The following is a 13,288-nucleotide window of genomic DNA, read 5'->3' on the forward strand; positions in this document are numbered from 1 at the left end:
CGTAATAAATGTCGAAGAATTGAATCTAATTCACAACCACTGTGAATGTATCTATCGTGATTTTTTTCTTCTTACTTTTTCAGCAGCTTCTGAAAGTTTCCCATGGATTTTACAAGGCAGCTCTGAAAACGAGGATAGGATGATGAAATCTAGAAGCGCAGGAGGTGGTCCATAGATGGGAAAGCGCAGTAGACCTGTGCCAGCCAACTGAGCAGCCTGCACCTGCCAAGGACAGCCCCGCTCTTCTCCCTCCCTTTTCTCTGGGCTCATCTGAATGGGGCCTCCAGGGACCCTCTGTGGGATTAAATGGGTAAAACAAGGAGGACTTGGCCAGCAGACCACATGGGTGGGCCAACTTACTGTCTCAAAGGTAGCGTTCATTACCAAAAACTCTAAAATGTTTCCTTTTGCTTAGATTCAACGAGCTCAAATAATTTGAGATGAAACTGTGACCATCAAAGTTATATCAAACCACAAGGCAAAATTAAATCTGCGTCTCAGAATGTTGTCCGGAATAAGGATCAGGTGGCACCCAATATTTAACTTATCCTATTTTGTGCTTGTCAGTTTTTGCTGCTTTGTCTCTCCATGAGAGACATTGGTTTCTCAGAATAAACCATGCCTTTTTATTCGTAGGAACATGTGTAGATATCTCAGACGACAGAGTGGAGTGTTGGTAGTATTAAGGCCTACCATTTATTTTCTCCTGCTTCTCTTTCCAAAAAAGGATTACAATATATGTTTTCCAAAAGAGGCTTGGTAAATCACAAATAAATATGGAATTAAGAATATCTCAGCACCCACCATACCCTGATGCACAAACACACATTCACTGGCTAACTTCTATTATTTCTTAGATTAAGTCCAAAATATCACTTCCTCCAACAAGGATTCCTTGGTTCAATCTCTCTACTCTATATTCCTATTATACCTCTAATTTCTCCTATAATAACATTCATGGCATTTTATTTTTTTTAATATATATTTTTGTAGCTTCTCTCTTTTTATTTTTTTGCTGATAAACATTTGCCATGAGCGAACATCTGCTGCAAATCTTCCTCTTTATTTATTTATTTATTTTTCCTCCCCAAAGCCTCAGTTGTATGTATGTTCTAGTTGTAGGTTTTTTTCCTCCTTTGGAGCCCCAAAGCCTCCCCAACCTACTGCTGAGAATCATTCAGGACTTCAGCGACATCTCCATCAGCCACTTGGGGGAGGTGGTCCCCGCCCGTGGCTTCTCCTCCTTCAAGTTCATCCCCAACACCGATGACCAGATCTTCATGGCCCTCAAGTCCGAGGAGCACAGCAAGGTCACCACCTACACTGTGGCCAGTACACAGTTGTATATTCTAGTTGTAGGTCCTTCTAGTTCTTCTATGTGAGCTGCCGCCACAACATGACTACAGATAAATGAATGATGTGGTTCTGAACTGAACCCAGGCCACTGAAGTGGAGTGAGCATGGCACTTTATTTTAATTACTTCTTTTATAGCCTAGATCCCCAGGTAAACTGAAATTTCTAAGAGCAGGCACTGTGTGTGTCTTGTTCACTATGGTATTCTTAGCACTCAGCACAACTGATGTGTGCTCTCAACAAATATGTTCTTGAAAAATACTTGTCAAAGGAATAAATAAATAAATATGCTTCGTCTACAAATATATCTAATATTCTTGATATTAAATTGTTAACCCATTTGTAGTACTGATATAAATGACATTATATCTACTTTTTTTATATATATACCCACACACAAACTTAGGCTTATGGTACTGTAACTCATCAAATTTAAGATAACATCAATTGTACAACACACTATTATCTTATGTAAAAAATCCTGCCAATTACGGTGTGACCCAATGCTTTCTTTTTTTTTTTGTTTTTTGCTGATGAAGATTGGCCCTGGGCTAACATCCGTGCCCATCTTCCTCTACTTTATATTGGATGCTGCCACTGCATGGCTTGACAAGTGGTGTGTCAGTCCATGCCCAGGATCCGAACCTGCGAGCCCCGGGCCGCTGAAGCGGAGTGTGCGATCTTAACCACTACGGCACTGGGCCGGCCCCCCAATGCTTTCTTATTATTTTATATTAAAAAAATCTTAGTACAGTAATAACTTATTTTACAATTTATTGAAATCAGTGCTTTCTGTTTAAATTAGGAAATGCTCTAATGGAAGAACTTAAAACCAAATATGGGTACTGGCAAGCAATGAGATAATTTTAAAAATGGAAGCCCAAGTAATTTTAAACTTTGTTGTATATCCGTTGCCAAAGAATACATGAAAATGATTCTTATTGCCAAAGACTTTTAGGAAAGCTATGAGGCATTTTTTACCTTCTCAGGGAATGGATACAAGAGCAATACAGTTGCCCTCTCAAATATGTCCATTTTCTTATCCTATAATGAAAACATTAGCCTCTGGTTTCTCCAAGATCCAAAGTAATTTTATACATTTATTGTATATTGTGAAATGTTCTCCCTGCTTCCTGGTCTCCCCCAAAACAAATGTAAAGTGGCACTAAATATTTTCCTCTAATTATTTTCACAAAAGTCTGAAAGGAGGAAATTCAATTTAGGGGGAGAAAAAAACCACTTAGGATAGATATATTTTGTGTTAAATTAGGTCACATTACCGAGGGTCGGCACTCTTTAATTGATTGGCGGTGAGACTGTCTGGAGTGGACGTTGACAAGCTTATGGAATCGGCAGGAGACACAAAGAATTGAAAGTGAAGAGGAAGAGGAAAAAATGAGGGAGAGGAAAGAGGCAAAAGAGAGAGAAGGAAAAGGAGAAAATAAAGACCATTAAGTGTTGGCTTCTTTTATTTTTCCTACACAGAGATACTTCCAACTGCAGCTATCAGGTATTATAATGAATGTCCATGCATAGTCTGAAATTTAAGAGCATTGTCCAAGAAGGTATTGGCATAAAATCTATGTTTTCATATTGCAGCTGAATGCTTCTTGCTTTTATCACTTTTTGTAAAGCCTTTCATTGATCTATCGCATCATTTGCTGCCATTACTCATTCTCACTGAGGTCTTTTCTTCATTTGGATCCTAGGTTTTCTTCTTATTTTGTGAGGAACTTAATATGTCCATTTGGATGTCTATTAGGCGTCTCAAACTTATCACGGAAGACCCCTGATTTCTACTCTCCCCTCATCAACCTGCTTTTCCTGCCGTCTTTAGCCATCTCAGTGAATGGCAACTCTATGCTTAGATGAAAATCAGTCATCCTTGACTTCTCTTGCTCACCCCACATGCAATCCAAGAACAGATCTTGATGGTTGTCTTCAAAATACATCTAGAACCTGACCATTTCTCACCACCTCCACTGACACCACCCACATCCAAGCTACCACCATTACTCACTGGGTCACTGCAGTGGCCCCGACAGGTCTCTCTGTTTCCACGCTTGCTCCATACAACGTGTTCCCAAAACTTGTCAGGTCATGTCACTCCTCTGTTCAGAACCTCCAATGGCTCGCATCTCACTGATGTTGACCTACAAGAACCCCCGTGATCTGGTCCCCCATTATCTCTCAGATCTCGTCTACTACTCTTCTTACTCACATTGCTCAAGTCCCACTGGCTCCCTTGTGGCTCTTTGGAGAAGCCAGGCCCACTCTGACCTCAAGCTGACTACTCTTGCTGATCTTTCTGCTTAGAACAGTCTTCACTCAGATATTCACAGGGTTCTTTGCTATACCTCGCCTGGTCTCAGTGAAGTCCTCTCTGATGACCTTCTTTAATTTTTGCAATACCACCAAGTATTCTCTATATCCCTTTCCTGCAATATAATTGTCTTATTTATTTTGTTTATGTCTGCCTGCCCCAACTAGAATATAAACCATGAGGACAAGGATTTTTTCTGTTTTGTTCATATAGAACAATGCTAGGCACATAGAAGTCATTCAATTAATGTTTGTGCTACTATTGTTGCCTCTTCTGTGCCAGGCATTGAGCTAGTCCCAAAAGGGCTGAGAAGGACAAGATAAGGGTGAGAAGAGGGTCATATGAGTAGATATGAAATATTTTACAGAGACACCGACATTTGAGCCATGTAAGAATTTGTTAGGAAGAAAGACAATGCACTTGTCAGAGGAAACCATGTTTCTAAAAACTTGAAAGTATAAAAACAGCTCCAATTTAGCATGCACTGTTCATTCATTGCACCCACTATGTTTCCATCATTATTCTAGGCATTGGGGAAAAGAGATGGAGAAACACAACAAAGTTCCTGTCCTCAAGAGACATTTCAGCAGCCATTTGAACAAGTAAGTAAATCAAGAATGCCATTTTGTGATAAGTTCTGTGGAAGAAATAAGCAATATGATATCACAACCACAAGCAGTTGAGGTGTGAGAGCTACTCCGAATAGGGTGGTCAGGGAAGGTGTCTTTGTGGCTGTGATCTCTGATCTAAGATCTGCAGGAGAAGGAGTCAGCCATGTAAAGATCCAAGGAGAGTGCAGTTTGGGCAGGAGGACAGCAAGTACACAGTCCCTGAGGCCAGTGTGACCAGAGGACAGTGGGTGGTGGGTGCATAAGATAAAGTTACAGAGGTAGGCAGGGCAAGACCCTGAAGGGCCTCATCAACCATATGTAGTAGACTGTATTGTGCTATCTGAATCCAACTCCCAGCCCACCATTTTGGGACTGGAGCACCTATTTCCCAGCAGCTGTGAGTGTGGGCAATGTGGACTTGAAGCTGAACTCCTTCTGGGGATTGCCCTTGGCTAAAAAGAGCCTGGTCTTCCAAGGTCATACTGTCTTCCCAAGGGCAGCCCACATGGAAGGACTGAGATACAAAGGCTCAGACCCCTTTGCTTCAGTGAGGAATAGTATGGTACTGCATGGTCATTCCGGCTCTCGGGTCAACTGAGGCTTCTGCTGGGACTGTATTGCAGTCTGTCCAATCCTCCTTCCTTCACGTCCTCCATGGGAGTTGATCCTGAGAGTGCCCCCCAATAAACTTCTGTATACTAACCTCCATTTCAAGATTTACTGCCTGGGGAAACTGACCTGCCACACTATCGTTTGTATTTTAAGTACAAACCAAATCCATGAAAGTTTTTATGCAGGAAGGTGACAAGATCTCACTTATGGTTTAGGAGGAGCACTCTTGCTCCTGATTGGAGAATGGATTGTGACAAGAGATTTTCACATATTGAGGTAAATGGGGTAACGATTAGGGTGCAAAACTTATTCGGCTTGAACTAAAAAACCTGACTTATGGCCTATCAAACATACATTGTACATCTGCTTAACCATTAACGTAAAGAATGCACTCTCTTAAGATAAGAATGCATACTTCCCCTCCTACACCCTATTGGTAATGCCCTACTGGTAATGCCCTATTGGTAACGCCTGGATTAGTCCCTTTCCTGACATCGCCATCACATTGACCTGCTAATTTGCAATTGAACACCTCTTTGAAATTTTGATAAAAATGTATCCTGGGTGTGTTTAAAGTATGTTCTTTGTTCTAAAAAGATATAAGGCTGTCCTGAAAACCGTGCTTCTCCGGAATGCTTTCTAAGGCCTTCCATGTTATAATCCTCATTCTGGCTCAAGTAAACTCACCTGATTTCCCTTATCTATAGAATGGTCATTGGTTATTTTGCGTCGACAATTCTAAGTGGGAAAGAGTGGAAGCTCTCCCATAACTCTCAAAAATTGTGGGGTCTTCATGGGGAGAAGTGTCTCTTCTTGTCTGAACTGTTCTGCAAGAGATTGGGGGCTAAATTGGATATGCTGGTTGGAAGGACATGCAGGCCCAGCTCTCATGCTGGAGGAAACACTGTTCAAAGAGGAGGACCTATGGCTTTCACTAATCAGGCAGGCGGGAAAGTACTGTTGATGTCTGACATGGACGCCCTCTAAGACAAAATAACGGCATGTTGGAAAATGTACAAATGTTAGACCACTGTATTTTAATGTTATTGCCCTGTTGGGACTGAAGGAGAAACCATAAAAATGTTGAAAAGAGTGGATATTCACACTACTGATCATACATGGAAGCAGGCAGTTCCTGGGGAGGGCACTTGAATCCTCAGCAGCAGGTCTGGGACAGAGCAGGACAGACTTCTTCTGTCTGGGTCTCAGGACAGGTAGCAATGGAGAAGGTCACAGCCACCCTGAGGCCAGGCTAGCCCCACCTTCCCCTATCCTCTGATCTCCTGCTGGGGCTTCATATTAGCCAAATCTAACTAGCAGCCAGAGAGTACTGAAGCCTTATCAGTGAGGTCCATAGAGGTCAGTATCCCAGCCAGAGAACAGGATGGAGGAAAGTAGAGAGAGAATCTGGAGAGGCAAATGGTAGATATCTGGCATTCAGAGGAAAGTATCTCTGTGTTGAAATTCATGCTTCTCAAACTTTGATATTCATGTGGTTTCCTGAGGGTCTTGTTAAAATGCAGGTTATGATTCAGGAGGACTGAGGTGGGAGCTGAGATTCCTAATTGCTATCAAACTCCCTGCTGATGCTGTGGCTGTTGGTGCACGGACCACATTTGGAGAAGCGAGGTTGCAATTCTCTTTTCTAAACTAAGTCTTGTCAGAAGTCACAGCCTGCTGTCGCCTGTGTGAAGGCAGCCTCCCTTGACCACCCAAGGAGGAGGGAGCAGGGAGGGAGTGCATTCCTCTCTTCTCTTCCCTCCCCAACCTCGAGAGCTAGCAGCATCGTGGACAGAGAGGAGATTGATGGCCTGGGCCTGTGGAGGTAGAGACCAACTAACTCAGGAAAGCACATAAAATATCAGCACCTTTGAGGATTCCCTGGAAAGGGAGTCTTGAAGTTGTAAACAATAAGAAAATGACCTTATTTATGTTTACAGGGTAGGGAAACCTGAACTTAAAGGGGATGAATAAAGTTTGATAGTTCAGGCTCAAAATCCATTGCAGAACACCCTTGTGCTGTGTTTTGCATTTGCTCCATTGCTGACCGCTGCCTTTCACATCGTTGGTAGTTAGGCCATGATTACCCAGAGCAGATACTTCTAAATGGGGTAGGGCCTCTCTAGGAGAGGCCTGTGGTCCTCTGCAGTAACAAAGCACAAAAACATGTTTTTGACCACATGCAGGCTGCCTCAGCTTCTTGCTACATTGCATTCCTGGAAATGTCATTGAAAGCAGGAAAATGGCAAGAAATGAATTGTTTTTTCATCTCCCACCACAGTGTAGCCAGCACTTACTGTCTTTTTCCACCCAATGTTCCTGAATCAGTAAGGCAAAATGTTGACAAATTGACTTTGAGACCAATGAATCAGCAGGGACACTGTTGAATGAGTGAATCAATGAAGTGAAAGTGAAATATAGGGGTTTGTCAGCTCCATCAGGCCAGCAGTTGGGTGCAATGTAAGATGGGACAGGGATGAGGAACGCCTGCACGTTTTTCTTTTTCTTGGTTTGATAGTTGAGAGTAGTTTAATCCTAAATTCCCTCTCCAAGAGCTACATTTTTAACTTCCCCAACTATGGAAACAATGATTTTAATCAAAGCATTCTGCTTTAATTTCTGTAGGCCACAAGCCCCTGGGTGGTGATGAGGGCAAGGGTATGAGAGAAAGTAGGAGGTGACTGGTTTGTGGACAGGGAATTCTACACTGAAGATATAAACACTAATGCAAATACTACTATGAATTGCAAATATACAACCCCTGCTCTGTGCCAGGCACTGTTCTAAGGGCTTTGCCTGAGGAAGGCTGGGGCCAAGGCCACAGACACCCCTTGTTATGGAGTGAATGTTTGTGTCCCCCCATACTTCATACATTGAAATCCTGACCCCCAATGTGACAGTATTAGGAGGTGGGGTCTACAGGAGGGAGTTAGGTCATGAGGGCTCACCCTCGTGAATGGAACTGATGCACTTATAAGAAGAGACACGAGTGAGCTTGCTTCCTCTCTCTGCTCTTTGCAAGAAGACAGCCATCTGTAAACCAGGAAGAGAGTTCTCACCAGAACCCAAGCATGCTGTCACCCTGATCTTGGACTTCCCAGCCTCCAGAATTGTGAGAAATAAATGTCTGTTGTTTAAACCACTCAGTCTCTGGTATGCTTGTTATAGCAGTCCAAACTGACTAAGGCACCTCCTATCACAGGAGCTTTGAAGGCACAAGTTCTAACAACTTAGTAGCTTTGTCCCCACTCTTCCCGCAGCATGAAAATGCAATAGGCAGGGGTTGAAGAGATGGGGAAACCTGATTTATTCTTCTTTTCTTTCCTTCTTCTTCTAGCAACTCCCAGCTTTAGCAAATACAGATTTTAAAAATGTAAGTTTATGAGGCCCACACTCAGTAAGGTGGATTAAAAAGAGAAAGGAGAAGTTTTTGTTTCTTTTGTGAAGTTTGGTGACAAATTCTTTTGACCCTTAGACTGAGCTCCCTAAAACCGTCTGATATAAATCCTCTCTGTTTTACAATTGCCTCCATCCCCTCCACCTGCCTCCCAGCCAGTTTTTCAAGCACAGCTAAAATCTGGGGATGAACGTATTGGTAAACCTAATCCTGGGGGCCTCATAGAAATATTCATTAAGAATCACCTTCCGCTTTGCCAACTGCCAAATAAATCAGTCTCATCAGATGATGTACGCTGGAACCAGATAACTTCTAAAGACCCTTGCAGATCTATTTCAGAGTGCATGACCAATCCTGTCGTTCCCACAGATGGGCCAACCCAACTATGCCCTCCTTTCTGAACCTTGGTCTTAGCCCATCAGAAGCGTGCATCCCATTGGAATTAGAGCTTTATCCTTGATCTTGGGGAACCCTAGTCATGCCCTGTCACAGGTGTAACTGAGGAGAGGAGTGGCAGAGGGTACTAAAGAGAGGGTAGAAGTGGGATAATTAGTCAATCAATCTATCATAAATTTTGACCAAGCATCTCCAGGTGTGCTTGGTTCCTTTGAGCTGGGGAGACATAGGAAAGGCGAACGCTGGGTTTCCATTTGGCTTATGTTAGAAAATACTGAGCAATAGGTCAAGCACACTTGGTGACCTTTGGAAGATCTTTCTACTTGGAAGGGCAAAAGCAAATCAGTTTAAAGACTGGTAAGTGTGTCTTGGGGATTCTGCCTCCATCTGATCTACATATTTAGTAACATTTCTGAATCAGAAAGTTAGGGAAGTTTTCATGCACTTCATTTTTATCTGTATTTGGTTAGGTTTGTGAGTTGCCATGAAGAAATAGACAAACAAATGCAGTTCTCCCTCTTTTCCGCCCCCACATGCTGCTATGTGTAGGACGAGTGCTCAGGCTGATGACAGAGCCCCCTTCCCCTGACTGACTTCATCCTTCCCCGCTGCCCTTTGTGCTTAGCAGCTCGGGGGCTGAGCAGAGCCCCAGGGCTGTGACACTGTGGAAAGGAAGGCTGGAAGATCACAGTGTGAGCCCTGGACACTTTGTCCCCAGATCTCTGCTTCTTTATGCTCCACATCTGCCTGTGGCCTCAGCCCTCCCCTCCAGACTCTGGGACGAGACCTGTCTCTTGTTGGGAAGTTAAGAAGTCCAGTAGTGTACGTCATGCACTGACCTTCTGCTCCAACTCTGGTAACTCGACTTCTGCTTTGACCTGTGACCAGGTCACCATCTTGTCACCCTGGACTTGTGTCCTTGCCCTGAATTCAGTTTGTCTAAGCCTGAGGTCATTCCTCTGAACTTTAGTTCTTTGGCTAAAACTGTTCGTATCTGCCAGACCTCTCTCATTTTGACCATTAGTTGGGCTACCTGCTTATCAATTTGTTTTGCCTCCTCTTTGGTGCTCATCTGCTTGTCCATCATCGCTCCTTCCTCGCCTAGGCTAACTGTCCCCAGACTCTGTCCTGCGGGATACACCCTGATCCTGGTGAGCACACCCTTATCTCGTGTAGGTGAGTCTCCAGACTTCTCACTGTATGGTAAAGTTACAGATGGGGCGGGTCATCAAAACTACAAACTCTAATTTTTATACTCCAGCATTTGCTTAGCCCTTGGAGATTTCTCACAAAGAATGACTACTGCCACCAGGTATTAATTAAGATTCATGTGGTTAGAAGGAAAGAAACAGACCTTGTCTAGTTTAAGTAAAAGGAAAAATTTACTGGGAAGATCTGAGCTTAAAACCAAAGCCCCAGGAAAGTGAAAAGTAAGGAAGCTGCAAGAATCTCAACAGCAGGCATTCCTGTCTCTCCAGTTTAGGACACTCTGTGGCTCAGCTCCATGACCCTCAGTGGCTGTTGCTCTTAATATAAATCTTTATTTCCACAGGAGAGACAATCTGATTTGCCTAGCTTCATTTAGGCATTCACCTCTGAATAAATCAGCCCTAGTTCATGTCATCAAGTAAAGATGTGGCATCTGGGGCTCACCTCTGTGAATCAAGGCCAGTCTCCAGGAAACGGTCAGGGATATGAACTGGGAATTCACCCCAGGTCTCACACCAGACAAGATCATGCTGGCCTCACGTGACACTATGCCTCTCCTAACACACGAGCCCAGCATGCACCTCAGCTCCCTCCAGCACAGCTGGAATATCCTTAACGGCTGTCACTGAAGGCTAGATTTTCAACAAAAACCTCAAGTAAAAGAGGTACATACAACTAGAAATCTACCTTGTAAAATAAGACTTGTTCATCTGCAGCTTGGGAAATCTTGCCAGGATGCCTCCTTGGCTTCCTCAGGGCTGAGTCCACGTGCTTATTTAGCCTTAAACAAAGAATGCCCCCAACATAGCTGAGTCAACTCAAAGTTCAGAGGGATAGCCAAAGAAAGGCTAGGAATTCTTTTCCTATTTGCCTAAGGACTGCCTTCAGAATGCCATTCTCCTGACTCTTCCTAGATGAGTTGTACTGGGACTAGCCTTTCTTTTCAGGTGTGACTCTTTCCCTCTCTATAGAAGCATGGTCTAGCCTGATGGCCTCGTGCTATTTTCTATCAGAGCAGTACGTAGTAACCACCATGTATCCACAGGATAGGCACATCGAGTAGCAGGAGATTTATGCTGTTATCCAAATGTGAGGACGTCTGTGATTTCAGTCCTGGCCTGTCCCAGTGTGGCTTGCTGCCATGACTACTGTGTAATGATCTGATTAAGGGTCAACACACAGTGAATACATGTGGGTGGTCTGCCAGGCTCTACGGGCAGGTGTTTGTACTTGCATTATCTAATTCATTAGTTAAAACAAATCCCGTGAAATTCTCTTGGAAAAAGAGTGCTGTGGTGGAATAAGTTTGGTTAGTATTGCTTGATGCGTCTTCCTTTTGCAGACCAGAATGCTCGGTACCTCATTATAGACTCTAGAAGGTGCGGAAAGGAGACTTGTTTAACTCTGTGTAGCCCAACATTTCCCAAACTGAATGGGGAGTAGAACCTTAGTTTCTATCTATTCACATCCTACAGAACTAGCTTTCAACGGAACACTCTGAAGGAAATATGATTTATGTTTAATGCTCCCAGCATTCCTGTCAAGAAGATATTGTTATTCTCATTTTATGGATGAGAAGACTGAGGCCCATCTCAGAGAGCTTGTGTAATGTGACCCAAGTTTACCCAGGTAGCAAGTGGCTCTGCAGAGCTCTGAACCCTCTGAGATCAGAGGGCTTCTTTCTGCCATGCCTGGGCCACCAGCTCTGAGACTTACCAAATACTCTTGGGGGACTGTCTTAGTGAATTCTAGCTATCAGCTAGATTCACATGCCAGAGACCCAGGAGAGCCGATGGTGTAGTTCCTGTCTGAAGGCTTGCAGGCTTTTGATCCAGGAAGAGTCAACATTTTGGTTCAAGTCCAAAGACAGGAAAAACTAATGTCTCAGTTTGAAGGCAGTTTCTTGTTTGAGGAAGGGTCAGGCTTTTTGTTCTTTTTAGGCCTCAACTGATTGGATGAGGGCCACTCACACTAGGGAGAGCAATCTGCTGTACTCAGTCTACCAATTTAAATGTTAATCTCATCCAAAAACACATCACAGAAACACCTAGAATGATGTTAGACCAAATACCTGGGCATCCTTTGGCCCAGTGAAGGTGACACATAAAATTGACCGTAAGAGGTTACAAAAGTCTCCTGTGACTTCTGTCTTGTTCATGCTCTCTCCCCCTCTCTCTGGATCTTCTTGCTTGCTTGCTCTGATGAAGCAGCTGCCATGTTGTGAGCTGCCTTGTAGGGAGGCCCACATGGCAAGGGACTGAGGCGGCCTCCAGACAACCACCAGGAACAGAGGCATTCAGCCCAACCAACAGCCTGTTAGGAACCTCATCCCATTAATAACCATGGGAGTGAGTTTGGAGGCAGATTCTACCCTGTCTGTCAAGCCTTGAGATGACTGCAGTCCTGGCAGATGCCTTGACTGTAGCCTGTGGGAGATCCTGAAGCAGAGAACCCAGCTAAGCCAGACCTGGATTCCTGATCTACAACAAATGTTATTTTAAGGCTTTTCATTTGGGGGTCATTTTTTCTCAGCCATAGAAAACTAACACGTGTCTCATCCATTGGCTATTCTCCTACAAATGGAGCCTGAGGGTCTCTGACTTCTCTGGTCCTTCCAGCTGCTGTCTCTCTTTAAGTGAGGACTCGGACAGGCTATCAAAATGCCAGTCTCCAACCTTTTACTAGAAGGGATGCCTACATATCTGAACAAATTCTACCTGTGGCATTTAGACATATGGCTTAGGAAAGGATACTTACAAAAAGAATGAGGCAAGTTCATGAGAAATAGGAACGTTTCTCTTCTGAATATTCTGTATTAGCACATCTCACAATGTTCCCTTTCTTTCTACCATTGTCCCCCACAACCAACTCCCCATGTCCCTGATCCCCTCAACGTGTGCCCTGTCCTGCCCTGTTGCACACTGCATTGATCAGTCAACATCACACCAACCTATCTAGAGACCCACACTGTGATTCCTTGTTGGGCATGAGGGGATAATTAATTTGTTTCTGTCTTTTTGTATTAGGTGAAAATAGATGTAGCATTGTGCCCCCCTCTTCCCCCTGGGAATCTTGACTCTGCAATTATTATGATGCTTTTCTGTGATCACAAAAAGGAGAAGAGCATGAGCTTGGAGTCACAGACACCCAGTTTTGAATTTTGGGTTTCTCAATTACTAGCTAACTAAGTACCTCAAAGTCCTGGTGCCTCAGTTTCTTCACCTGTAAATTGGTGTGATGATTCTTCAGAGTTCAGGCAAATTAGAGATAAAGAATCAAAACGACTGAATGAGATAACATGTGAGCAAATATACAACAAAGAGCCTGGTACACAGTAGTAGCTAAAAAAATATATTCTTCCACCTTCCACAGCTTCCAGGTGTAGA

The sequence above is a fragment of the Ceratotherium simum genome, chromosome 37 (assembly GCF_057802395.1).
Source record: "Ceratotherium simum simum isolate JZ-2026a chromosome 37, ASM5780239v1, whole genome shotgun sequence".
NCBI lineage: Eukaryota > Metazoa > Chordata > Mammalia > Perissodactyla > Rhinocerotidae > Ceratotherium > Ceratotherium simum.